Consider the following 26733-nt stretch of genomic DNA (forward strand, 5'->3'; position numbering starts at 1 on the left):
CACTAGCAATGTGTTCACATGGTCATATTTTTGTAAAATTTGCAAAAGTAATACATTTTAGCTGAATTGATTAGGACTACTCTTTCTGCTTAGCCCCTGCCGCCCCCCCGCCACAACCACCACCACCTGCCCCTCCTCCTTCATCACATCATATTTCTCTTCATGTTGGATGGCACTGGAGTGGTCACAAGCATTTTTGGGAATCCAACCTGGGAAAATTAAGTTAGGAGGGTGCATTTGGTTTGGGTTTAGTGGGATATATATATCCCTATACAATTCACAGTCACTTCTATATATGGTTAATTTCAGTTCCTGTCTGGTTCTAGAAATATTCCTACCACCCTGTGTTGGCATGCACAAAGTTTCAAGGCCAAGGGTCCTATCACAATGCAATGTGTCTTATAGCATCCAGAACCAGAGTTGGTGGTAGACTGGAAGAGGGCCAGAACAGATGCAGGTTAGAAAGTTATGCCAGCAGCCCGAGAAAAGGTGTGTTCACTTGGACAAAGTGTTGGTGGAGAGCATGAAGAGAAGGGAACAAATTGAATACACATAGGAGACAAAATAAAGAATTCAATGATGGCTTGGACATGGACAGTGAAAGAGCCTAGGTTTCTGGATCCCATAACCTGATAGTCAGGCAATTGTTTCCAAGCACAGTTTCAGAAATCTAAACTCCTTTCATTTTGGGGCTCTGTCATCTTCAAAAGGCTTCCAAGGTCACTGTGCTCCTCTACATCAAGAGATGGATCAATGACAGATAGAATGTGAGAACTTTTTATGGGGCAGGCCTGGAAGTGGCTTCCATCACCATGCTCCTCTTCCTTTAGAAAGCTGGGAAATAGAGTTTAGCTGTGTGTCCAGGTTTTAGCCTCAATGGGGAAGCTAGCAAACGAGTATATTCTTTATTCTAGGAATGGGAGTGTTCTACTGGAATAGAGAATAATTTTCTTTTCTTCTTTTCTTTGGGGGGGGAGTGTGCTAGCCAGGGTTGGGGGGAGAGGAGGGCCACAGAGAAAGAGGGGGAGAGAGAGAATCTTAAGTAGGCTCCATGCTTAAGTGTGGAGCAGGGCTCAATCTCATGACCCTGAGATCATGACCTGAGCTGAAATAAAGAGTCAGATGCTTAACCAACTGAGCCACCCAGGTGCCCGCTGAGAATAATTTTCTCTCAGATTTACTTTTAGCTTCACTTGGAGCTTCACTTATTTTCTCTATATCCCTTCTCTCTTTGTTTAATTTTTAACAGCTTTATTGATATAATTCATATATCATACAAGTCATCTGTTTAAAGTATACAATTCACTAGCTTTTAGTATATTCATAGATATGTGCAACCATCATCACAGTCAATTTTACATTTTCACCTGCTCAAATAGAAACCTTATATCCTTTAGCTGTCATCTTCTTATCCTCTCCTCTACGCCCACCCCCCAGGTCTAAATGATCACTAATCTACTTTCTATCTCTATTAATTTCCCTATTCTGGGCATTTAATATGAATGGAATTATATAATTTTTTAAGATTCATATCTGTTGTAGCATGTGGCAGTTTTTCCATTCTTTTTTTGGCCAAATAATATTCCATCCTGTGGCTACACCACATTTTGTTTATCTGTTCTTCAGTTGATGGACTTCTGGGTTGTTTCCACTTTTTGGTTATTACGAATAATGCTGCTATAAACATTTGTGTACAAGTTTTTGTGTAGGCATATGTTTTCATGTCTCCTGGAGGTAGTGTCTCCTTTAACCCTCCCAGTACTCCTATGACCTGTTATTATTATCCCTGCCCCTTTTTTTGAGAGAGAGACAGCATGAGCAGGGGAAGGGGCAGAGGGAGAGACAGAATCCTAAGCAGGCTCCACGCCCAGCACAGGGATCGATCCACAACCCTGAGACCATGACCTGAGCAGAAACCAAGAGTCAGACGCTTAGGCTGAGCCCCCAGGCATCCCTGTTATCTCCTTTTGCACAACTGGAAACTGAGAACTGTGAGGTTAGGTTACTTGTCCAAAGTCTCATGACCTGTATAAGGCAGAGCCAGGCCATAAACCCAGGCAGTCCGATTCAAATTTGCCATGCTACTTCTCTCTAGATCAGCTCTTCTCAGATGGTCTCTAAGCTTTCCTTTTAAGGATATCTAAGAAATTGTACAAAAGTAATAACTACCATTTAATATGCCCACCCCCCTCCAGCCATTTACCTGTCATCTCACTAAATGCTACACATATTTCCTAAAGTACATCCAGAAAATATAAATCTTACAAATGTAATAGCCTGCATAGAATTAGCACCACTTGCGTATTTTACATCATTTTTTGAGTCACATTTTCTCACTTTGCCCCAAATTACACTTATCTTTCTTTTTTTCTCTTCAAATTTTTATTTAAATTCTAGTTATTATCCTTCTAATACACAGTGTAGGTTGATGTTTGGAATGGCAAAGACCATCCCCAGACCATCTATTAACTGATACTCTTGAGGTAGATCCCCTCCCCCCTTAAATTTTCTTTGGAATGAAATCAATATTGCATGAAATCATATTGTTTGTTCCTTCCTTCCCACACTTCCTCTAGGTTAAAATTGAATTCTTTGAGATTAAGATTTTTTTGTGTGTGGCTTTAACATTAGCTTCACATGCCCTTGCATAAGCCCAACAATTGCTTGTTGACCCATTTTAACCTCTTTTGAGTGTCATCTTCAAAGTGTACCTGTCCTTGACAATGAAAGAGACCTCCCTATTGTCCTTCTACACAATCTTTAGCATGGAGCTAAATGGCTTTCAGTTGGAGGAGTTGATCAGATGAAAGAGACAAAGTAAGCTCTTGTTCCTGAGTGACTTTGCTAAAGTTTCCGTTTTCTCTCTTAGAATGGTGCATTTCTATACAAGATGATGGACATTTTGACAGGTGCAATGTGCTTTGAACTATTGTGTCTGATAATTCTTTTGTCTTGGGTTTTCTTAGCAGAGTGGTATATCTTAGGATGCTGATATGCATATTGTTTGCTTTTTGTTTAATGTGGTGAAGCCTTCCTTCTTGCTTTCCCTCCATCTTGCTCTTTAGGTCCTTTGTAGGCATATCACTAACCCAGCTGGGAAGGCAGGCATTGGTGCAGGAAACTCTCCCTTAACCTACCCCATCCTTTTTTTTCCCCTCTCAAAACTCTATATCCCTTTTCTTTAGTGTACTTCTTATGTTCAGGGGTAAGTAGAATCCTTAAGTAGTTCCACATTTCCATTTATTTATTTTTAATGAGGGCAGGTTTTCAATACTATTTATTAATTCAATAAATATGTAACTGTCTACAATTGTCTCAGCCTAGTTGTTTACTTCTTGTCCAAGGATGACAGAAAGAAAGAATACTATCCTTTTACTCTTTAAGAAAAAGGTATTCAAACTGAGTTTTAAACTTATAAAAAAAGTTTATGCACAAATATGTTTACTTTAGTGTTATTTCTAATAAATGAAAAGAGTTTAAATGCACAATAATGGAGAAATGGCTAAGTTAAAATTATGGCACATCTATACTATAGAATATTATTCAGTGATTAAAATGTTTATAAAGAGATTGATATGGAGTGGGGGATGTTTATGATATAGTGTTAAGTGGAAAATACAGAAGGTACTGTCTCAATCACATAAATATATGTATGGGAAAAAAAAGGTATGCCAAAATGTCATTTTGGAATGACAATGAAATAGTTATTTCTGGGATAGGAATGAAAGAACATTGTATTCCCCTATCTATGCTTTCCTATATCTGTAATTTATTACCTTTTTTACAATGAGTTTCATGTCAGATTAAGAAGTTCTTTTTTAAAAATTCAGAGCAAACTCAAGGAAGCCATGGGAGACTTGGAAATATGATAGATAATTACAGCCAGGCATTAAACTAAAGCTAGAGGCTGAGTCCCAAATCTGGGAGTGGGTTACCAGAATCTTCCATATGAGTGCTTGTTCAGGTAGTGTTTTGGTACAGAGTCCACCAGTCCCATTAACTGAGAACTTCAACATCTTAGTGTCCTATATGGAGTCCATGGGATGGGTGCAGCAATGCTGACCTGGTAGGACAAAGCCAAAACACAGAACTCAGGACAGAGAGTCAGGCCTGGATAGATGAGATGGTATAACAAAGCCAAACTTTCTGGAAATGGAGTATCAGTGGAAAAGTCCAGACTTTGGCTACCACAACAGCAGAGTAAGAGCTGCCAGACATCAAATAAGTAGATGCAAGAGGCAAAAGCTGCTGGAGCAGTATGGATTCAAACATTCTAAGTGAAGTTCGGAAGCAAGGATTCAGGTGTTGGGCAGTTCACATTAATCTCCCAAAATGGGATTTAGGCTAGTACCTCAGTTGAAAATCTAAGGCGTGACTTTAAACATCTCCAAGGTATAGCTTTGTGTCAGCAAATCTATTTTAGCCTTTTCCAAGAACGGTATTTTTTTTATGCCTAGGTTATTTAAATAGTAATAATGAGAGCGAAAATTTACTAAGTACCTATTATATGCCATACACTGTGGCCTCATGCTGTGCTAGACATTTGATGTGCTTTACAAATATTACCTCATTTTATGATATGGGCTTTTCCATCCCATTTGAAAGAGGAAGCAATTGAGCCTCAGAGAAATAAGAAACAGATGTCACACAAGTAGAAAGTGGCAGAGCAAGGTCTACAACCCAGGTCAATTTGACTCCAAAGCCTATAATCTAACCACCTCATTACTGATCAGTGGCTAATTCTGTGTGGCCATTTGTATTTTCTGTGCTTCCTTCTAGAAAAATCTGTCAGTAAGCCAAAAATCCTGTCTACCAGGGATGAGAATAATAGATACCATGGATAAGCAAATTGCATCAAGATCTTTGGTGCCTATTAAAGGAATATTATGAATAAAAAATTATTACATATTGAAAGTTATTAAGAGAATAGATCTTAAAAATTTTCACCACAAGAGAAAAAAATCTGTAACTGTGTATGGTGATAGATGTTGACTAGACTTCTTGTGATCGTTTCACAATATATACAATCATCAAATCATTATGCTATACACCTGAAAACAATATAATTCTATATGTCAATTATACTTCAATTAAAAAATACTATTTATGAGAGTTAATTTAGGAAACAAGGAAGTCTTAGTACCCTTAAAATCACACCATGGATCTGGAGATGACTCTTCCACATCTCTCGCCCAGGTAAATAGGGAAGAAATGAAAAGTTCCTAAAAAGGAAGTCTAAGGTAGCTGTGAAAATTAGTCTGGATTCACTAAGGATCTAAATGGAGTAAGTAATGCATTAAACAAATAAGATTTCTAATTAAAACTGAAAACACAACACACACAACTTTTATGTGATTCTTTGGATCACTGAACTGTACCCCCTTTAGACCAAGCGTCTAAAGGACACCATTAAATATATAAGTATAAAAAAATCTTTGTAGTGCAGTAAACATTTCTGTGGACTGAAGACTAAAATCAATTGTGCAAAGTTGAACAATAGATAAAAAGAGTAAATACTCCTTTGTTTCTTAGAAATTAACGTAGAGCTGTTGAATATCAGTTGCAACTTAATAACGTGCTCAGGTGCTTTGTTTTTTAATCACTCAAGATTTGACATGTTTTCTTCTGTTGAGTGAAAGTTCATGCAATTAGCTGTACAAAAAGCTACAGACATACCTAGGTTACTTTACCTTAACAGAAGTAACTGTTTGCACATCAAAGACATACTCTCCATCACTCATTCTAAATCTAGCAGGCCATTCCAAAAGTAACCATGTGGCTTCAACAAACATCATTCATTTCCTGTTTAAAAAAAAAAAAAAGAGTTAGTGCCTTCAGCAGTAATTCTCATCCGTTTCCTAAGAGATGTTTCAAATACTCTGTGATGAAATTATGCAAAGAAAATAGGAAATAAGTGATTCTGTGAATGTCACAAAATGGCAATGGGGAAGTGTCATTGCAGCCTTGATCACCTTGGAAGAAGGTGAAATTTTTAAACATCTTTTCAAAGACACCAAATAAATTTCTGTTTTGTTTTATTTTTTAATGGTTCAAGTGCCAATCTGAAGATTCCATTTTGAAGTTATAGCATTGATATCAAGATATCCTTTTTATTCTATGAGTGTACTTAGAAGAGGGTGGGGCAAGTTTCAATGTCAAATAAACCGAAGTAGAGGATAAATAAAAAACAAGAAATGAAAAATGTTGTAATACAAAGCTATTTAGCTCTGCCAGATGCTTCTGTAACAAACAAGGGATCCCAGCAAGTCAAATGCATGCCCTATTGTCTTCCCAATAGCTTCAGTAACAAGCTATTTGATGTGGAAGCAAACTTGGGCCCAGCTCTTGACAGTTTTATAGCCTTTGGTCAAAGTTTTCAACAGTGTTTGAGGCAGGCATGACTAGGCAGCTAGATTACACATACTGACTTTCCACTTGCAGATACACAATATTTACTTTTCAGGGTGAGCCAGTACACCAGCTGACCAATTAGGCCACAGATTCTTTGCACTTCATGAAAGCTACGCAAAGACTGTGAATATAAAAGCCACAGAAATACATGCAGGCTGGCCTTTCCTTTAATGTGTCCTCATATAATCTCCATAAAAAAGAATGCCAATGACCAGTAGTCTTCTACATCAGAGCCACTTAAGTGTAAAAAAACACAGAGAGTATCTCTCAAGTGGAAAGTTCTAGTTCTGTGGTTTATGAACACCTACATTCAGCAGTAGATAGAACCAAACTTTAGAACAAAGACAAAGTTTTACAAGAAATATGAATTCCTAGGTCACCTGGTGGCTCTGCTGGTTGAGCATCCGACTCTCAGTTTTGGTTCAGGTCATGATCTCATGAGTCGTGGGATCCAGCCCCATGTTGGGCTCTGTGCTTAGCAGGGAGTCTGCTTGCAGATTCTCTCCCTCTGCTCTTGCCCCCACTCACTCACTCTCTCTCTCTCAAATAATTAAATAAATCTTAAAAAAAAGAATCTGAATTCCTCTAACCTCCCTGTCATTCAGCCTATAATTCAAGTCCTTCCACAATCAATTGTATAATTTTTAAATCAGTATTTCCTTCAATGAATCCTTTCTTCTAGCCAAAGTGATCTTTTTACGGTACCGTGAACACATGGTATACATTCCTACCTCTCTGCCTCTACTCAAACCATTGCCCCCCATCTAGAATGTTATCATTCCTCCTCCCTCTCTCCCACACCTCCATTTACCAACTCAAAAACCCAGGTCCTCCATGATGACTTCTTGGCCACAGGGATTTCTCTCTTCTCTGATCTCCCTTAGCATTAACTGTTTATCTATTCATTTAATACTTATACTGCTGCATGACCATCCTCATATCATTATAAAACCTTTTATTTTAGTGTGTTTTGTGCTCCCAAAAAAGTTTCCAGTCATCTGTAGGCTGCTTCTACTTGAGTGGCTGCCGTCCCGCAAATTCAACAGACCTACCACCAAGCCTATATTCTTCTTAAACTTCTATTACCAGCACCACTATTCTTACATTTCAGCTAGGCTCAAAACTTTAGATTCACCTTTGAGTCTCCTTCCTCTTCCATACTTCCCATATTAAACCAGTCACCATCTCTTAAAACCAACCACTTGCCTTTCCCATTTCCAATGCCAACTCCGTTGCTCAGGCCTTTATTTCCTCACTTGGGTTATTTGAAAAGATTCCCACTGTCTTCTCTGTCTCCAGTTTCTCCATCTTCAGTCCAATCTAAACACCTCAGCCAGATTAATCTTCTTACATGTAGCTCTGAATCACATTACTATTCTGAGAAAATGCCTTCAATGGCATCTCAAGGCCTACCAAATAAAGTATAAATTCCTCAGTCTGGCATTAGCTAGGCATAGTGTCATGGATGCTGTGGTGTGCCACTCAGATCCCCCTTCAGTAGTACCAAAGCATGCATTCCCTCAGATGCTAGCAGTGTTGGCTTCTGACAAGTCATAGTTTAATTCTTCCCCAGAAATTGCCATTGACCAAAAGGAACTGTTTGGCCCAAGGTTTGCTTTCTCGCCAGAGGCAGACCACATTTAATAACTGATTACTATGGGAAGACAAAGCCCAACCCCCTTGTCTCAATTCAGGACAATTTTTTACAGTTACACTAACTCCTATATGCCATTTGGGATTAGATGAGGGCTCTGTTGCAACTTCATTTCAACTCAACTTGTGCCTCTGCCCTATCCTGCTTCCCTAACTTCCTCACAAGGGTTGACCCTACAAGCATTTCCCAATAAACTTCTTGCACTGGAGTCTTTATTTCAGAATTTGTGTTCAAGGAACCCAACCTAAGACACCCAGCCATCTTTCTTTCATATCTTTCACTCTTGTCCTTCCTATATCCTACATTACAGTCAAACAGTGATCTGTCATTCCTTAAAGATACCTCATACATCACCACTTATTCATAAAAAAAAAAATCTACTGAATATCTAAAATGTTCCAGACTCTATAAGAGGTATTTACTGACCTTAAGAGATATAGACAAGTAAACAAGCCATTAGAATCAGTGTGAACAGTGATTTCCCAGCAGAGACCACAAAAACAGCAAGGGAGAAGCATGTGCTAGATAGGAAACATCATGCACAAGGTCCTAGAGATAAGAAAACTCACCTGGTGAGTCAGTGAACTGCAAGTGCACTTCAAAATGGCTGAAGCTCGGGGAGCTTGAGTGGTGGTGGCAAGAGAAGAGGCAAGAGATGTCAGCAAGGCCAGGACAAGAAAGGCGAGTAGCCTTATTTAAAACCTGGACACTATCCTTAGGGCAAATAGAAGCTATTAGAGGGCTTTAAGGAAAAAAATCACAATGATCATATTTGTGCTTTAGAAAGGTTTATCTGGCAACACTGTAGAGAAAGAATCAGCTGGAGGAAAAATCAAAGGTAGATGCTACTGCAGTCATTCAAGCAAAAGATGATGGTGAACTGACCCAAGGAGGTGGCAGTGGAGATGGAGAGACCTGGGCAGATTTAGGAAATATTAATAAACTACAATATAAAGGGCATGATGGTTAACCATATGGAGAGTGATAGGAAGGGAGGAATCAAAGATTGTGTTTCTGACTTAAATAACTGGATGTACATTATCCACTGAGATAGGACACACTGAGGGATGCAGAAGTGGGGAGAAAGATGGTGAGCTTGGTTTTGGCTATGCTAGACATAAGGTATTTAAGTAAGAGTTGGATATGTGGGTGTGCACAGCAGATATATAGGTCCAACCTTTAAGAGAGCAACCTGGCTAGAGGCACAGGCCAGGCATCATGAGCATCTATATGGTTATAGAAACCTGGGGATGAGATTGAAAAGAGCTGTTAGACTAACAGAAGAAAACCTAGTAAAATGTGATATCACAGAAGCCAAGAGAACCCTTCAAGATGAAGCAAGTGGTCAAAGGCATCAAATACTACTCACGCCAAATAAAATAAGGACCAAAAACTGCGTCCACTGATTAGAAACATCTCTGTGCCTTTGCTCAAACTATCCCAACAACCAAAGAGCATAGAAATGTTTTCCATCTTTCAAGGATCAGCTCAAATTGCCTCACATTTGCACAGTGATTTACTGAACATCATCACATGTTACCTCATTCACTGACTAAAATTTTGAGAGTTAAAACTAGCTCATATATCTTGACTTCCTCCTCAGCTCATTAAAATGTGGATGCTGTAGTTTCAAGAAAGGAACGAAATTTGTAGAGAAAATTTCATTGCAGAGAATGTATGGATGGGATGAGCTGGTTCACAGGTTGCAACTATTGCATGTCCCTGTCAGGAAGATGGTACAACCAAGCCCATGTCCATGTAGGAAGAGTCATGAAGAAATGCCCTTGTTTGTTTAGAAAAGAACATGAGACAGTCTTCAACCTTATATTCAAACTTAGTGAATGAAATGAGGTGACAAGGCCATCCTACATTTTCACTGTGACATTAACCTCTTGGACCATCTTAGAGCTAGATCTGGAGCAAAATGCCCATATCTGGACCCTGACTGACACCCCAAAGAGAGGCCATGAGCAGCCACTGATAAAGCAGGCATTCATCCTCGGACTGTTCATTTTTCTGGAGTGTAAACATCTAAAAAGGAAGGCCCATTTGAATAGGTACAACTGCCAACTTCACTTACCCCTTCATATTTAATTAGCCTATTTTGTTTTATGGGTGCTTCAAAATTGCTGACAGAGAAGAGGCAGCTATGAATGGAAAACATGAAGCAACTCGCTGAGCCCTCATTGTGAGCTTGATAGCCTGCCTCATCGTGCCCTCACAGACCTACATTTCCATGATTCCTTTAATTCTCTTCAAATGCAAAGAGAATTCTCGCTCTCCTCCACAGTGTTAACATGAAAGAATATTTCAAAGCAGCTTGAGGAAGATGCAGGCACCAACACAGTAACTGTTAACATGGTAATAAGTGGTACATTTTTGGAGACATTCAGCCCAGACCTTCAAAATTCACTGCATGGCTACAGGGCCAGGAATCAATCTGCCCTTTCCCTCTCCTTGCCTAAGCAACATTCCTCTTAGGTTCTCAAGAGGCCCTGGCATTTAGAACATTAGCAAATATTGACTCAATGCCCAGAAGAGTAACTTGAAAATGGTGGGTCCTTGATGGTGGTGACACTCAACAATGGTAACAAATAGCCCTTTAAGCATAGATTTTTATAAATGGAGAGAAGACAGAGTAGTGAAGATGAAAGTTAAAGGTAAAAATTTCCAACAGCTTCTATCTGGAATATGTTACTTAAAGAAACTTCAGCTCAGGCAGACAGCCTCTCCTTTGCTGTCCTACCTGCTGTCCCCTTGCGGTGTATTCAATAAACTTCTATCTCCTGAAAGAAAGAGAGAGAGAGAGAAAGAAGGGAAAGAAACTTCAGCTCATTAAGAGGCTAGTAAATGCCTATCAACATTAAGCACCGAAAGAATTTGGGTGATCCCCTCTTTACATCATCATTTTGTTATCTAGCACTGCTTCCATATTAATAGTCATACAATATTGCATACTTCAATTCTGGATGCTTTTACCCCTTATACTGTGGTTTCCACTGACAAGCCTGAGTGGGTTAAAAACAGATGATCCACTCTACACTGGACCATCTTATAAGTGTCCAAGGATGCAAGGCATCATTAAAATGATGTGTAAGGAGAGCATTTCAGACAAGAGGAAGAGTATTACAGATTTGAATCTTAGGAAGGAAATTAGGGAGTTACTCCAATGCCAGCATTTTACATGACTGAAAAAACATTTTAAACAAGCCAAGACATGAGAGAAAGTGCCTTACCAAGGTCACATAGTTATAAATACCTTCTCATAATTAGTTTTATTCTCTGTGTGTTCCTACTGTTTTATGCCTGCAATATTAGATTCATATCACAATATAATAGTATGCTATATTTTTTAATCTTAGTGACCGACCACACATACACACACACACACACACACAACCCACAGCTGTCTAGAACTCCTTCATGAAGTTCATTTAGACATAGAAAATGATTTAGGTAGGAAAGAACATTCTCCAAACACCAACTATGTATTAAAGTGAGAAGAAGTCTATTTGTAATAGGCCAGAAAATTCTCTCCTGAAGCTAATAATAATAATAATAATAATAATAACAGGTAGGATTTTTAGATCCTTTGAATTCATAATAATAATAATAATAATAATAATAATAATAATAACCGGTACAATTTTTTAGATGCATTAACACATTTAATCCTGACAACAATGCTATGAGGTAGGACTATTATGATCCCCATTTTAGAAGTGAAGAAGCCAGGGCTGGAAGAGGTTAAGTAATTTTCCCAATTGTTCACAGGTCTTATAGCCAATAAATGAGAAAGCAAGAATTTCTAAGCCTTAACTGTCAGGCTCCAGAGTCTGCCCTTTTAACCGTTATATCATATTGACTAGGCTTAATATACACAACCATAAACAACATGCATGAGACTGATTGGCAAGTGATTTCCCAGAGCTTAAAAATAAGAGTTTCATGCTATGGGGCTCCTGGGTGGCTCAGTCAGTTAAGCCACTGCCTTCAGCCCAGGTCATGATCCCAGGGTCCTGGGATCAAGCCATGCATCAGGCTCCTTGCTCAGCAGGGAGCCTGCTTCTCCCTCTCCTCCCCACTCTTGCTCTTTCTCGCTATCTCTGTCAGTGTCTCTTTCTCTCAAATAAGTAAATAAAATCTTCAAAAAAAATAAGAGTTTAATTCTATATACAAAATTTTAGATTTTTCTTTTTTTTTAATTTCTATTTATTTATTTGCTACAGAGAGAGAAGAAAAAAAACGAGCAGAAGGGAGGGACAGGGGGAGAAGCAGACTCCCTGCTGAGAAAGGAGCCCAACATGGGGCTTGATCCCAGGACCCTGAGATCAGGACCTCAGCTAAAGGCAGATTCTTAACTGACTGAGCCACCCAGGGGCCCTAAGTTTTTTTCTTTTTTTTTATAGTATGTCTTGGAACTGTTGAGCTTAAACAGTAGAATAATTCAACATTCATAATTCTCATGCTGCCCTTTACACATTTAATTTCACCAGATAATTTTTATAACAAATTAATGTAAGACTGCATCCAGTTTAAGAACTATAGTTATGCACTTATTTTAATATTTTTCAAGAACTTTAATTTTTTTCTCTAGAAGATTGCTCTTTTTGATGAAACGTTTAGCATCTCTATTTTTTAGTCATCATTTATCACTTTCTCCAGTTAGCTCTCATAAATTATCAGTGGAAATTATACTTGGTTTGGGAACAACCCACAAAGATTACAAATGGGGTTACTTTCCTTTAAGGGTAAATGAAAAATTCCAATAACTACTACACATTTTGCCAATGGGAAATTGACTATAACCTCAGGTGAACCCTTTTTGAAATAGAATCTGAATTTTTTTTGAATGATCACAATAAGCAACAGCTTCTTGTATTTTAAGCTGCTCAAAATTTTCTAAACTGTCAAATTATAAATCACTGTCATAAATTGCAAATTAAATTCACTACCAACTTACAAAATAATGTAATCAAGTAATTATAATTCAACAGAATTTATTAAGTGACTGCAATATAAACTAAATAATCAGTAGCCATCTCAAACAGGTATCCATATTATTTATAGGCAGAAATAAAAGGGTTATTTATTGACTAAATGTGAAAGATAACCTTTTCTTAGCTCTTCCTTTCCAAGTAGCATATTGACCCCAACAGTTAGTTTTTCACTTATCTTCCAAATAAGATAAAGTAAAAATTTGATTTGAAAAGAATGAAAACTAAGCATACCTATCATGAACAGGACCTCGTATTAAATGCTGATAAGATATACCTAAAAATGCAAAAATAATAAGTCCAGAATAATTTTATCCACTCTTTGATCTTATCATTTTCACTCTGCGCTGTCTTTATCACATTTTACAGATAAAGATATACCAAAGTAATTTAACTAAAGAAAGATTTATATACAGAAAACCACAAAACATCAATGAAAAACATCAAACAAGACAAAAACAAATGGAAAGACATTCTGTGTTCATGGATTAGAAGACTTAATATTGTTAAAATGTCCATACTACCCAAAGTGAGCTACAGATTCAATGCAATCCCTATCAAAATCCATAAGATATTTTTAACAGAAATAGAAAAAACAATCCTACAATTCATATGAAACTGCAAAAGACCACAAATAGTCAAAGAAATCCTGAGAAAGGAGAGCAAAGCTGGAAGCATCATATTTTCTGATTTCAAAATATATTATGAAGCTACAGTAGTCAAACACTATGGTACTAGCATAAAGACAGCTATATAGACCAATAAAACAGAATAGAGCCCAGACATAAATCAACACACATACAGCTAATTGACCCTTGACAAGGGTGCTAAGAATACACATTGTGAAAGGAGAGTCTCTTCAACAAATGTTGCTGACAAAACTGGATATCCATATGCAAAATAATAAAATTGGATCCTTATCTAACACCATAAATGAAAATCAGCTTAAATATAAGACCTAAAATTGTAAAACTCCCAGAAGAAAACCATGATATTGGTATTGGTGATTATTTCATGAATCTAACACCAAAAGCACAGGCAACAAAAACAAAAATAAACAAGTGGGTCCAACTACGTCAAACTAAAAGCCTTGTGCATAGCAAAGGAGATAATCAACAGAGTGAAAAGGCAACCTATAGGATGGGAGAAAATATTTGCAAAACATGTATCTGATAAGGGTTTAATCTCCCTAATATATAAAGAATTCCTACAATTCAATAACAAAAAAATTATTTCAAAAATGGGCTAAGGACTTGAATAAAAATTTCTTCAAAGAAGACATACAAACAGCCAATGGGTGTATGGAAAAGATGTTCATCATCATTAATCATCAGGGAAATGCAAATCAAAACTATAATGAGATATCACCTTATACCTATCAGAATCACTATTATGAAAAAAAAAACAAGCAAATAAAACAAGTGTTAAAGAGGATGCATAGAAATTGGAATCTTTATACACTGTTGGTGCAAATGCAAAATGGTGCAGCTGCTATGAAAAATACAACAGAGAGGGGCAACTGAGTGGCTCAGTCGTTAAGCGTCTGCCTTTGGCTCAGGTCATGATCCCAGGGTCCTGGGATCGAGCCCTGCATCACACTTCCTGCTCAGCGGGAAGCTGCTTCTCCCTCTCCCATTCCCCCACTTGTATTCCCTCTCTCGTTGTGTCTCTCTCTGTCAAATAAATAAAATCTTTAATAAAAAAAATATAATGGAGGTTCCTGAAAAATTTAAAAAAAGAACTACCATATGATTCAACAATGCCACTTCTGAATTTATATCCAAAAAAATTAAAATTAGGATCTCAAAGGGGTATTAGTATTCCCATATTTATTGCAGCACTATTCACAACAGCTAAGAGGTAGAAACAACCAATGTCATTGACAAATAAATGGATAAAAAAAATATGGTATACAATGGAATACTATTCAGTCTTAAGAAAAAAAAAGAAATTGTGTAATATTTGACAATATAGATGGACTTTGAGGACATGATGCTAAGTGAAATAAGCCAGACACAGAAAGACAAATACTACATGATTCTACTTTTATGAGATATATAAACGAGTCAAATTCATGAAATCAAAGACTGAAATGGTGGTTACCAGGGGGTAGGGAAAGGGAGAAATAAATTATTAAAGAACAAACATAAAATTTCAGTTAAGTAAGATGAATAAGCTCTAGATGTCTGCTGTAAAATATTGTGTCTATATTCAACAATAATGTATTGTACACTTAAAATTTGTTAATCTTAATCTTACATTAAGTGTCCTGACCACAATAAAATTTTTTAAAAAAGAAAACGTCTCAGTTTTAAATATTTGAGGTCCTCTAATAACTTGTAGGATGCTTAGTATAACATTTAAATAAATGTTTTTGACATGTAAGTCTGATCACCTCTCCCCACAAAGCATCATCCTACCCCCAAAGCATTTCAGTGGCTTCCCACTATTTTTAGAATTAAAGACAAAAATCATCTATAACATGGCCTTTGAGCCTCTGAATGCTCTGGACCCTGCTCCCCATCCCTGTGTTGCCCCCCACCACCACTGCTGCCCATCCTCACTCTATTCCCACTGCACTAGCCCCCTCTCTCTGTCCCTCCTGTCACAAAGTTCTGGCACTTGGCCCCTGGTCCTAGGGAACTGCTCATCCCACTTGAACCACCTTTGCTTCTTCCTTCAGACCTCTTCCCATCTCACAACTATGTCAAACCCATCTATTTTATGCTCCAATGTATTCCCCTTTTTTTTAACATTTATTACTGATACCATTTTAAATATGTTTATGTGATTATGTGATCATTGCCTGTCTTCTCCCACCCCAGATGCTATACTGCATGAAGGTGGGAGACTTATATCTGGCTTTACTCACCATGGTTCACCACTGAGTAACTGTGCCTGAAATAGAGTAGGTACACTATGAAATATTATTTTGTCTCAACAAAATGAGTAGATTTGAATTTATGCTCACCACTTGTGACATAATTTTGTGGTCTTCCTTTTTAGCAGCTCCCATATTGGGCAAGTTTCCATACAGGCAGCAGCGTTTTACCCCAAATAAAGATCTCAACACAGGAATCCAAGGGAGGACCTGGAATGCTACCTCTGTCAATGACCTCTATTTTCCCTGAGAGGATTTAAAATTACCAACAGGTTGGGAGAGCCAAGGTGTGCCAGAGAAAGACCTGTTAACTGCATTAGGAATTCATCCTTCCACAGTTAGTTTGCCTTGTGAATTAATCCCCTCTCAGATAATATAAGGATTTCAGACTATCTTACAATATTGATTTTTTTTTTTTTGGCCTCTCTGAAAAGAGCCAAATTTTTTATGGCTTGGAAATGTTTTTGTCTGTTTGTTTTTCAGCTTAGCATAACTTAACTTCAAACTATAACATTTAAGTTGGAGAAGCTAAATGCACAAAAAGAGTGTACCTGACATACCAACCCCAGGAGTATCTCTTCACGGAACCGTGGCATCCTAAGAGTGGACTGGACCTAAGAGAGATCATAACCCATCCCCTTTCGTGCTCACAACTCCGAGTCATTCCACGCCTCTCACTGGTGTGTTCCCTGGAGCCAGGGCAATCCGTTACACACAGTTTAAGGGGATTTGGAGCAGAACTTCATGAAATTTCTGTGATGAAAGCAAAGAAAGTTGTGTCTCTCCACAAAGGTCTAGAGAAACAGGAAGGCGTGGTACAAAAAAGTGAGGCTATGTGGGAACAGGACTTGGAGAACGAATAACAGGAAAAGGAAGAACTAGAGAAAATAGAGAAAATGAAAAAACAATAAAAACCAAATTCTGGAAGCATGCACAAATTGAGATAGCCCAGGGTATGAGTCAGAAGAGCCTTGCTAAAAAAAAGAAAAAAAAGAAAAAAAAAAGACAACCAAAGAAAAATAAGGAAAATTAGAATGGCTTTGCTGTTTCTGTTGTTATTATTCTCTTACGAACAGAAGCTTATAGTTACTAAACAAGGCAAAAATTAGAGTTGTTATAATGTACTGTATGTCTGGAGCTAAATTTTTTGAGGTAAAATACAGTAATCCGAGGATATATGCAAATCAGATAAAAAGATTCAAGATGCAAAATAAAGCATACCTTATATTTGTTTTTAAAGAAATTACATTGAGCAGCTAAGAATATTCCCTCCAAAATGCTTAATTTTTCCTTCTCTTCACCAGCTTCCTCACAGTGTGTTCACCCACACACCCTGATGTTAGTGGCACATAAATCAAAACTTTCATAAAAATCAGAAATAAAAAATATATGAGCACAGAAGTTTCCTGATTTTGGCAAGACTCCAATCCACATATAGTCCTGAGCCAGCTCCACTAACATTAAGGATCGTTTGTTCTTAGTACAGTAATGGAGAGGGTGCTACCAGCCTTAATTTATATGTACTCATGTACTCTCTGTAAGCAGCAAGATGTCTCCAACAGACTACTTTGGAATTGTCATATGAGATACTGCTGCAAGGTGTATAAAGTCTTCCTGACTAACCAATTTTCAACCAGGCAGTGCCTGAAGTATCAGAATATTTGGAAAATTGGCTCAGTGTATCTGTGACCAACAGCAGTATAAGGAAAGGATGTATCATTGCATGGATGTGACATCTATAGTAGGGAAACCATCTCTTAGGACAAGAAACTTTTATGCAATACAGGACACTCTATACCTGAGGAAGATCTAATGCTCATCAACAATAAAGCAAATAGAGGTTATCTCCAAAAAACAAACAAAAACTCTTTGAAAGGGACAAGCTGCAGATCATATAGAATCATCTTCGTGAGAAAAAAAAAAAAAAAGTCAAAAAGGAGGCACAGTAACTCCCTTTCTGCCAAAGACTAACTCCCTGGGAGGGGCTCCCAGAGCGGTCTTCAAGTCTGTTGACTTGTTTTTTCAAGCCCTTAATGTAACTTGCAGCTACATTGGTTTGTTTTGTTGTTGTGACATGGTCTCCATAGATGTGCATTGAAATTGTGCCCAGCTGCACTGAAGCCAAGAACCATGCAATCTGGAGGTTGTGCAAGCAAGATTACAAGGCTCCAAGGTATCCAGTGCCTGGGCTGCTCATCTCTTCCGCTTACCTCGAAGCTAGGCTTGTCCAAATGGGGCAACGAATGATGCATTGGGACCAGATCCAAATGCTTTAAGATAGTGACTACATTTGCAGAGAAATAGAGCTTTATCTTGACATAGGGCTTTATTTGCATGTCTAGGGGAATGGTCAGTGACCAGCAGGACCAGTTAAAGTGCCTGATTATTTTTATTTTTTTTATTTTTTTTATTTTTTGTGTGTGTGTACCTGATTATTTTTAGTTGCCCCCTTTCCTTTCTCTATGTAGCCCAATTTGGTCATTTTTATTCCTCTCAGGAGTCTATTACCCTCATGTTTTCTTCATCTCCCATCCCTCTCAAGAAACACCTTGATCAGCTCATTCACATGAGACTTAGCAAATAAAAATACAGGACATCCAGTTGAATTTTAATTTCAGATAACCCACAAGTAATTTTTAATATAACTATATCCTATGCAACATTTGGAACCTACTTAAAGTAAAATTGTACTTACACTACAATTAGCCATTGTTTATTTGAAATTCAAACTTAACTGGCTGTCCTGTATTTTATGTAGCAACTCTACACTAAGAGTAAATGACTCATGATGTCTTTACTTCTCCCAAGGAAACTGACTTAATTTTAACTTAACTTAATTTTAACTCCCAGAGCTTAAGCCAATTAATAATTAGGATTTTTTAGCAACAAACTAGAAGAAAGACATATGATATATGGTAAGCATTCACTTATTATGCCCAGCCTTGAGGAGTTACCTTTTTTGAAATTGGAAAAGATTATAATCCAGAGACAGGAAGCATAGCTTGATTCTTATCCTCTTGGACTTAAGGCTACTGATCAACATTTAGTTCAAATCAGACAATATGATTGTTTATGTTAATTGATGATCTATTCTTCTAGATGTCAAAGATACAAGCCTCTCCCCCAAAATATCTAGTCCCATAGCATCTTGCATAGCTAGAGATACAGGTGGTGTTAGTTGAGTATCCTAAGGCCTCAGCTCACACTCCATCAATGAAGACTTTTTTACATGTCATGTCTCTTGACAAAGCCAAGTATGAAATATATACACTTCAAGTCCTCAGAAAACCTATAGTTAGGGTCAGGGAAGAAGAAGACTTGTGAAAAGAATAGTAATCAAAGAGGGGTGACTGGGTGGCTCAGTCGTTGGGTGTCTGCCTTCAGCTCAGGTCGTGATCCCAGGGTCCTGGGATGGAGCCCTGCACTGGGCTCCCTGCTCTGCAGGAAGCCTGCTTCTCCCTCTCCCACTCCCCCTGCTTGTGTTCCCTCTCTCGCTGTGTCTCTCTCTCTCTGTCAAATAAACAAAATCTTTAAAAAAAAAAAAAAAGAATGGTAATCAAAGGAAAAAAAAGAGGAGAATGGAATTAAAGAAAGAAGAAAATTAACTTGATCTAAAAAAAAGGTAAATAAGGAGTGAAGAGGACACCTGGGCCAACCCAATTACCTAGAATAGGTGGTTGCCTAGTGGTGTGAGTAAAGAATCTCCAAGAAGAACCCTAGAGATGAACTCATTCAACATCCACTCCAACTTCCTTCTGGAATGCCTTCCTGTGTATTACAGGAGGCTGGTAAATTAAAAACTGCTTTCTGCTTTTTTCCATGGCTTCCTTGTAACTAGGGTTCTGGGTGCAATGTAGGCTCCATCATCAGATTCACTTTCAGAATGGGAATGGAGAGTGAGTGAAACAAGAGAGAGGCCGGACAATGAGGCATCCTCTGCTCCTGAAGATGGAGTGTTAACTCCCCAGTTTAGCAGAAGTGGCTCCCCAACCACAGCTTCTCCATTTGACAGGCAGTGTCCAGATCAAGGCAAGAACAGCAGTTCCTTTGATGGCTCAGTTGTGATGTGGCTTTGGGATTCATTTCTGGAAGCTCACCAGCCTAGAGTCTGTTTCTTCAGCCCACAAACCAGTCCTGTAGAACACTGAATACCCTTCAATAACACATTTCAGCTTAAGCTAGCTAGAGTGGGGTCTGTTCTCTGCAACTGAACACTAACTGATACAAGCTGCTGCTCCCAAAATATCTTTTTCACTAGCCTAATGGTTCTCAACTGGGGATAATTCTGTCCCCTGCCTAGAGGATACTTGGCAATGTTCGGAGATATTTTGGTTATAACAACTAGAAGGCGAGGATACTATTGGCACCTAGTAGGTAGAAGTCAGAGATGCTGCTAAACATCCAGCAATGCACAGGGCAGCCCCCCACAACAAAGACCTATCTAATCCAAAATGTCCGTAGTGCTGAGATTGAGAAACCCTTCCCTAGCCCAGAATACCATTTGAAAATTGATCATTAAAAAGACAATATTTGGGGCACCTGGGTGGTTCAGATTTTGGTTCAGGCCATGATCTTGGGGTCCTGGGATGGAGCCCCACGTCAGGCTCTCTGCTCAGCACAGTCTGCTTGGGATTCTCTCTCTCCCTCTGCCCCTCCCCCTTCTTGTGCTCTATCTCTCTAAAATAAATAAATAAAATCTTTTTTTAAAAAGGCAATATTTTCAATATTTTAGTTGAAAAAGTACCTTTTTCACAGGGCAAATAGCCCTCAAAAAATTACAGGTAAATATTTGCTGTCATACAATATAGTATTAAAAATGATATTCTCTTTCTTCTATGATTGTCAGATTTTAATATTTCTGAAAGCATGCCATGACCTAAAATTAAGGTGTGTTTTTATGTGGTGATATTTTTTTTCTTGTTCTTTTTTCTTTTTTAAGAAAAAAAACTGTTATTAAATCTATGGTATATGTTACAACTTAACATGTCATGTTTCTTGACAAAGCCAAGTATGAAATATATATTCTTCAAGTCCTCAGAACAGCTAAGTTAGGGTCAGGGAAAAAGAAGGCTTGTGAAAAGAACGGTAATCAAAGAGAAAATAAGGAGGAGAATGGAGTAAAAGAAAGAAGAAAATCAACTCCATCTAAAAAAATGTAAATAAGGAGTGAAGAGGACACCTGGGCCACCCCAATTACCTAGCATAGGTGGTTGCCCAGTGGAGTTCTTGCCTAGGTCTGAAATCAAAGAACTAGGATAATGTAAGCAAGGTACTTTCCTGAGGGCAAGTTTGCCAAATTGTACATAGAGAATTGCTGATAGTGGGCAAGGGACACCATAGCCTCAACCCCAGCTGCACAATAGAATCACTGCAGTGCTTTTCACTGGTTTGGGTGTGAGGTCCAGACATCATTGTTTTTTCAGTGCTGTTTGCAACCAGAGTCAAGAACCACTAATTTAGGGGCAACTCAATGGCTCAGTCTGTTAAGTGTCTGACTCTTGATTTTGGCTCAGGTCATGATCTCAAGGTCATGAGCTCAAGCCCTGTGTTGGCCTCCACCCTCAGTGGGGAGTCTGCTTCTCTCCCTCTCCCTCTGCCCCTCCCCCTTCTCATGGGTGCTCTCTCTCTAAAATAAATAAATAAATAAATATTTTTTAAAAAAAGAACCATTAAGAGCATCTTGAAAAATTTGGACCCCATGGGGCACCTGGGTGGCTCAGTCGTTGGGCGTCTGCCTTCGGCTCAGGTCATGATCCCAGGGTCCTGGGATCGAGCCCCACATCAGGCTCCCTGCTCGGCGGGAAGCCTGCTTCTCCCTCTCCCACTCCCCTGCTTGTGTTCCCTCTCTCACTGTGTCTTTCTCTGTCAAATAAATAAATAAAATCTTTAAAAAAAAAGAAAAATTTGGACCCCTGAAGATAGAAAAAATGGAGGAAAAAGGGTACCACTGTGAGAAAAGATGAGCAAAAGTGATGGCACATAACCAGACACACTGTAGAACCTTACTCTTCTGCCCAGGACCAGACCTGGTTACCATCGCCAGGCAATTTGCTAACACCCTAGGCTTATAGCTCTTTAGTAACTTTCACAAGGTCTCTGGAGCCCCCAAAAAAATCACAACTAGGGAATTCAGTAATGGATCCTGACAAGAAAGGGAAGATGATTTTGTCTACTCCAAATTTAGCACATATGCAGAAGCAAGATTGTATCTTATAAATACACTTTCTTTAACTTGTAAATATCTCATACCCCACAAAGTCTAGGTCCTGCCTTGAATGAAGAGGTGCTCAGTAAAGATTGGCTAAAGTGAGTTAAATCCACTCCCTAAAAGTGCTAAAAGACTTAAAATGTATGGAGAAGAGATATAAGCCCCTTTTAAAAAGGAGAGCAAAAATTCAAGAGCAAACAGTAAAGGAAGACAAAAGAACTAGCCCATTCCAATTAGTTCCTTTCTCCACTAGTGCGAAGAGATCTACACTGGTCCAAATAAATGTCACCTCAGAAATTTGCTACCACTGCCAGCCCAACATCCCTACTATTTCTTTGCTAACTTTTTAAAGTCAAAATTGACACAATAAATTCTACTGTATCCCTGGTTGCCTTAACACCCAGAGTATAGACTTCTAAAGCCAGACATTGGATAAGATCCTGAAGGCACGCCATTATACCCAAAGAGTGTGTTTAAGTGACATGCCATGATATTGCAGGGGGTTAGTTTCAAGCAATAGATCCTGAAACCTTCATCTATCTCTTTAGAAACAATCACTCTCATCATTCCAGCAGTCAGTTTTTCTTTGCTTTACATTTATTTATTCAGAGACTTCTAAATATATGCTGGTCTGCTGAAACAGCTTCTGGGCCCAAGTACAATAAAAACATTAATTAAAATACATGGTTAGAAACACCCAGCAGTGAGCCTGGAACAGCATCAAATGAGCTCTTCCATTTAAGTGTCAGTCATAGAAGATAAAGCCACCTCTAGGTGACCTGTACCACCCCCACCCTTCTCCCACCCCCAGTTTCTCTGTAGATTCCTGACCAACTGATGCTGAGGTGGGTCCTCTCTGCCAAGAGATGACCACAGCCAATTACTGCATTTCTCTACTAACCCCTGATTTGGCACCGTCTCTACCTGTTTCTCCTTTCATTCTGCAATGAGCTAATGAGAAATTCACAGAATTCCCAAATTTGGCAGAGATCTGGACATGGGAACCTTACATAACTGTTGGGCTTTGGCAAGGCAGGACCTGAAGGGCTGGGTACTCTCTGCTGAAATGTGCCCTGCACTTTGTGGGCAGTGTAACTCTCTCCCTGAGACCGTCAGTCCACCCTCGGTTCTGACCGTGAGCACTTCTGAATGCAGAAGCGGCAGCCGAATTCACACAGAATACAGAATGGAAGAGTCAAAGGGACTACCATAGGGGATAACATGGATTTCAGACAGTCTATGCCATCAAATTTGGGGAGAACCCATCTACAAAATGGGTTCTAAACCTTCACTCCTGTGTGACATAGAAGATTCCCTAAATTCCAAATTTGTTTATACAGCTAATAAGTCAATCAGAGGAAGACAATTATCATATGGTTTCACTCAGATATGGAATATAAGAAACAGTGCAGAAGATTATAGGGGAAGGGAAGCAAGACTGAATGGGAAATCATCAGAGAGGGAGACAAACCATGAGAGACTCTTAACTCTAGGAAATGAACTGAGGGTTGCTGGAGGGGAGATGGGTGGGGGGATAGGGTAATTAGGTGATGGGCATTAAGGAGGGCATGTGATGTGATGAGCACCAGGTGTTATATGCAAATGATGAATTACTGAACTCTACATCTGAAATAATGATGTACAATATGTTGGCTAATTGAATATAAATTTAAAAAAAGATCTTGCTATATGCAGACATGATCTGTCAAGGGTGTATATCCAGTGAGGGATGCCATCAATGGATAATAAAACTTTATTAAAAAGTTCCACCCTTTTCTTAAAGGTTTGCAAGTTAAATAAAAGCAAAAGACCTTGGCTTTCTTCTTTTATGTATGATTTTCCCACAAATCTCCCATCTTAGAAAAACAAGAAAAGAAATTTGAAAGAAAATAATAGCAGATCAATGCTAGGTAGGAATAGTATTTCAAAAGTGGTGAGAACATATTTGTTGTTCCACTGCATTCTGTATTACTCATTTCTCTCTTTTTTTTTTCTTTAATGACAAATGTGCCCATATCTTATTACAAAGAGGTTTCCACCAAAGAAGATAAAAATGTCTTTTATCATGCATCTGGACCAAATTATATCTCTGGAACCCCTTTTCAATTAGCCATGGTGTTTTTCACAATTTTGCAATTTCATCATGTGCTGCCTGCTACTACATTCTGAAGTGCCAGGCTAGTACCTAAGAGGAAAAATAACATTTTCCTTCACTTTTAACCCACATTCTGACTTCTCATGCTGAATTCAATCCCTAACTAATTAGTTCAAGAGCAAGCAACTTTAACCAAGATTTGGTATTACTTTCCTCTTTCTGAGAGCTGGGCTTTCCCCAAATGGAGCTCTCTTGTTACCCTTTGCATTTTAAATAAGCCATTTTGGAGCATGGCTCTTGTTTTTTCTTTAATATATGCACCCCTTGGGGCTGCACTGAAGCTTGTGATGGCTCTCTGCCGGCAGTCAGGGCAACAGAATGTCTACAAGATCCGGCTTTGTCCTACAGTTGGCATCCATTGTGCAGCCCCAGCTGAATAGGGAGATTGCAAGTCAATTTTCTCACAAATTCAGGGTCCCTGCTATCCCAACATAGAGTTCTGAATTTCACTTAGGTTCCTTCTTTTTGTTTGTTTTAAATATGCACTAACATTTCCCTTATTGTTAGTTCCTGGAGTAAAGTATTCCACAGAAGTCAATTTTTCAGATAACTTTGTTAATGTAAAGGTTTGGTACAAACTCTTTCTAAGATGTTAAGTAGTTCTCTTGGGTCTCAAACAAGTTATGCTAAATGTATTTGACTTTTTCTCAGTGATTTAAGGTCATCTTTAAACTATCAGTTATAAAACAATAATAGATGCATAGAATTATTTGCCCCTACATTAAATAGGCCGCTATGCTTTCTTGGTTACTTTGGCAAATTTTTATATTTTTGTTTCTATGTCCTTCCATATATCAAACTTTCAGTGTTTACTTTGCACTGATGTTCATATGTCAGCCCCTAGAAGCAAACTTTGGGTTTATTGCTTCCAGCTTGCAGATGACTGGAAACCCAAACAAGTTTGTTGACACAACATCTCTGTTAAGAGTAAATTAGTTCTTGGGATGCCTGGGTGGCTCAGTCAGATAAGCATCTGCATTTGGCTTAGGTCATGATCCCAGGGTCCTAGGATCAAGTCCCACATCGGCTTCCTTGCTCAGCGGGGAGCCTGCTTCTCCCTCTGCCTGCCACTCTCTCTCTCTTTCTCTCTCTCTCTCTCTGGCAAATAAATAAAAGCTTTAAAAAAAAAAGGAAATTAGTTCTGGATGGTATTCTGAATCCCAGCCCTCTCATATAAATGCATGAGTATCAGTATATGAATGTGCAGCATCTATCCTGGTAGCTAAAAGTCCTTTGAGCTCTTCATCAGTTCTTCATCTGTATCTCACAGCAGAGAGATTATTTGTCCTTGGGTATTGCACAGCCAAGTTCAGCAGTCAGCAATCAATTTATTCACTCTCAGAGTTTTCTTTCCCTCCTAATCTTGTCTTCTCTTTGTCCTTCTGATTCCTGCTTTGAGCCATGTCAGTAATTATTAAATTATCCAGTATAAGGAAAGAAACCATAAAGAGCAAAACATTTCAAGCCATACAAATTGAACTCTGATTTCTTTGTGGAGGGGGGCAGAAGTTAAGGGGTTGGTGGGAGAGAAATGAAAGTACATTGAAAGGAAAGATTTTACTTTTTAAATTTGCCTCTCAGCAAAACGGAAGCAGGAAGTTTGGCTATACTCACGAAGGCACCTGCCACTCATATGTGGCCATCTCCCTCAGTTATAAAATCCCAACCTTTTTAGCTAAATTCCCAACAGCTATTTGAAATGCCTGTCCAAGATGACCCACGCAAAGTTGATTTGGAATGTAAAAAGAGCCCACACCAAAAAAAAAAAAAAAAAAGGATAAAAGATAAAAGCTATTTATTCAATACCATGCTATGTGATGTTGACACTGGTTGGGGACAGGGTGGCCAACTCATCCTAGTGTGTCAAGAACCATCCTGGTTTTGAAACCCTAAGTCCCACTTCTAGAGAACCTTCTCAGTCCGAAGCAAATTGGGACATTTGCCACCCTAGTGGGGGATGATCCCTCAAAAGTCTCTCATGTTTTCTCCAGGGGGTCAGTTTTACCTTTAGAGCAAATTTTTTTATTTTTATGTCAGCATTTCCAACAATTCAAAAATTTCTTTTTTTTCCTTCTGCCCTAGATAATTCTTTCTTTTTTTAATTTTATTTTTTTAAAGATATTTATTTATTTATTTATTTAAGAGAGGGTGAGCAAGGGGAGGGGCAGAGGGAGAGGAAGAGAATCCTAAGCTGACTGTGCTGAACAAGGAATAGGGGGCTCGATCCCACAACTCTGAGATCACAACCCGAGTCAAAACCAAGAGGTGGACACTTAACCAACTGAGCCCACCCAGGTGCGCCATAGATAATTCTTTCTTAGTAACATCTCTATCATCAATCTCTTTTCTTATTGCCACCAATTTGGACTTTATCCCCTGATCCTGGGCTACTGCAAAACTTCCACGAAGTCTCCCCAGCTTTATTCC

At 38.6% G+C, this 26733-nt stretch overlaps 1 long non-coding RNA gene across 1 annotated transcript in view; it reads right to left on the reverse strand.

Moving 5' to 3' along the window:
- Positions 1-5700: 5700 nt before the first annotated feature.
- The window catches only part of LOC148163550 (uncharacterized), a 178127-nt gene continuing 157094 nt past the window's right edge, over positions 5701-26733 (reverse strand). Inside the window, exon 5 of the long non-coding RNA XR_015768955.1 lies at positions 5701-5802. This is a non-coding gene — a long non-coding RNA (uncharacterized LOC148163550). The remainder of the gene's footprint in view (positions 5803-26733) is intronic.

Source organism: Eumetopias jubatus, unplaced genomic scaffold (assembly GCF_037043125.1).
Source record: "Eumetopias jubatus isolate StellerSeaLion01/CBP00866 unplaced genomic scaffold, mEumJub1_p1.0 scaffold_9, whole genome shotgun sequence".
NCBI lineage: Eukaryota > Metazoa > Chordata > Mammalia > Carnivora > Otariidae > Eumetopias > Eumetopias jubatus.